Source organism: Haliaeetus leucocephalus, unplaced genomic scaffold (genome assembly GCF_000737465.1).
Source record: "Haliaeetus leucocephalus isolate CR32 unplaced genomic scaffold, Haliaeetus_leucocephalus-4.0 Scaffold236, whole genome shotgun sequence".
NCBI classification, from domain to species: Eukaryota; Metazoa; Chordata; class Aves; order Accipitriformes; family Accipitridae; genus Haliaeetus; species Haliaeetus leucocephalus.
The window spans coordinates 368,112-370,879 of record NW_010972672.1 but is presented as its reverse complement, the minus strand read 5'-3'; positions in this window follow the sequence as shown (position 1 = coordinate 370,879).

Below are 2,768 nucleotides of genomic sequence, written 5' to 3'. Positions count from 1 at the left end.
GCCCTCCTCCCTCCATCCCCTTGCCCATCTCCACCAGCCTCCCCGCTTCTCACAGCAATTCCTTAATTATCACCACAACCTAATAAACCTCATTACCAAGGTAATGTGTCACCATTACCACTTCCTTGTACCACCAAGGAAGTAGCTGAGAAGGGAAAAAAAAAAAAAGAAAGAAAAAGAAAAAAAAAGAAATCTCTATATTCGTGTGGGCTTGGGACAAGTGATGTCAGGGGCTGGGACTTTCAGATCTGCACCCAGATTACGGGGACGGCCAGAAAACCTGAATGCCTACAAGCGCAGGTGACAAACACCTTTGCCCTCCTCCTGGTGCAAACCCTCTGCTCTTTCTGAGTGGGATAAAACCCATTTCTCAGAAAAATATGAGGGCTGAGTTTCCCTTTATCAGCCTCTCACTCGGCTTCCAGGAGCCAGCCACCAAGCAGGAAGGATGCTGATGTTTCCAAAACCCACATAGTTTGTAGCTCTGTGCCTTGGTGGTTTTTTGATTCAGACAGTTTTTATGTTCCTGCTGCTTTCTTGAAGCTTTCTTCTTTCTTTTTTCCACCCCTCAACCTTCTTTTGGAAGCCACAAGACTTCATCACGGCTGCAAGACCTCGTCATGGATGCCCAAACCAAAGAGAGGAAAAACCCCTTGAAACCCAACATGCAAACCCAGCAGTTGGGGGACCCCCGCTGCTGCTGCTGGTTTTAGCTTCCGCGGATGGGGATTGAGCCCTCGGTGGTGGTTTGCAGCTGGGGAGGGGGCTTTGGGGGGCTGGTGGGTGTCCCCCACCAGTGGCATGTCCCCGCTGTGACTGAGTAACCCCAGCGGCGCACCTCTGCCCTAACCTGCCCAGGGCAGGAATCGTTTATCAGCCCAAGAGGGCAAAAAGCAAAGAAGCGCAGGTGAGGCACCCGCCCCGTGGCATCGCCCGACCTGTGGGCATCCCCCTCTGCCTGCCCCGCAGACCGTGCCCGGGGCTGCGGCTCTCTCCCCCAACCTGGCCTTAAGCGCCCAGCCCACCCAGGGAGCCCACTCCACCCTGCAGCCCGTCCCCTGAGAGAGCCGGTGTGCCCATCCCAGTGCCCTGCGTGGTGTCAGGCAGGGTGGCCCCACCCTGGCAAACCCTTCCTCTTACCTATAACTAGCCCAGGCACCTGTGCACCTGCTCCTCAGTAGTGCCAAGCTGCCATGGAGAACTTCCCCCAGTCCATCAGCATCAACATGCAGCCCTACGGCAGGAACGGGGCAGGCTCCCCAGCCACCGCCTTCGGCCCCACCATCACCTCTTTTGTTCAGCCGGAGCCTGTCCCCAGCCCCCCGGACTTTGTGCTCTGGTCCTTCTTCAACACCCTGTACGGCAATTTCTTCTGCCTGGGCTTCGTCGCGCTCATCTTCTCCATTAAGGTGAGGTAAAAGTCACCCCCGCCCCACCAGTCCTGTGCCTGGCTCAGGGGTCCCGCCTGCTGCCTGCCCCCATACCAGGGCTCCCTAATCCCATCTCTTCCTGGCTCATCTTGTCCCACCCCACCGAATCCCATCCCATCTTGTCCCAAACCGCCCCATCCCCACCTCCATCCCCATCTTCCCCCTCCCGCTCCCTCCTGCCGCATCCAGCCCCACCACGCCGCTCTGCACCCAACATCCCCAGCAAAGTCACCATTCCAGGGCCACCCATCCTCCTTTGGTGCTTTGGGAAAGGGGGACTCAGGCAGCGTGGCAGGTCCGGCTCTCCTCCCACGGGCTCGAGCAAGCCCCGAACCATCTCCTGCCAGTGGGGTAAGGTGGGCAGCCAGCTCCTGGCTCCCTCCCACAGTGCTCCTGAAATCATGGCAAGGCTTCGTCCCTACCTGAGATAAGAAACGGCTGCTCCCTTTTCCTTTATTACCTTGAAAGTGAATAATTTTTAATGGGCGCCTTGATAACCCCTCCGCCCTGCTCATCTGATACCTACCTGCCTCACTCGTGGGGGGAGACGTGCGGCTCCTGTGGGACCTTTCTCCCCACTCCCACTGGACAAGGGGGTGTCCTCAGGCACCCTCCTGGTGCACCCTGACTGAGACAACCCTCTTCAGCATGAACCCGTGGGGCGAGCTCAGAGAAAATAAAGCTCCTTCCCCACCCTTCTCCTTGGAAATGTCATGATTCTGGGTTTGGGGAGACGTTATTCCCCCCAGGCATCCCTATCTCAGGGGGCCGGGGCTGCCCGAAACTCAGATGAGCGGGGAGGGAGGGCTGAGTGAGGAAGAGCAGCAGGAAAGGGGCTTGGCAAGGGGGTGCCATGTCTGTGCTGTTAGTTAAATAGCAGCACACACACCCTCCCCAGGCTTCTGGGGTGCTCAGAGACGCCCTGCACCCCTCCCGGCTCACGTTATCTGCCGTCCCAGTCCCATCCGGAGATGGCCACCGCCAGGCTCTGCAGTCGCTGCCGGGGAACCCGGGGCTCAGCGGGGGAGCTGGGGGGGGTCCCACCTTTCCTTGCAGCCGCCTGCCCCTCGTCTCAGCACCCTGAAACCATCTGCCCAGCCCACTCCCGTCCCTGCCCCACCTCGGTGCCGTCTCCGCACCCTTCGCTGCCAAGGGAGCGGCCCTCCAAGGGGGAAAATTTCGCTTTGGAGTCCCCAGAGTCCCCCCCGACTCCCCACAGCTGCCCCACACCCGCCGGGTGGAGGTAGAGGGACACGGGCAACCGTGCCCTGGGTGGCAGCCACCCCAGGAGGGGGGCTGAGCCCACCCACCTGCCACCCGGGAGGCCCCGGGCCGGGG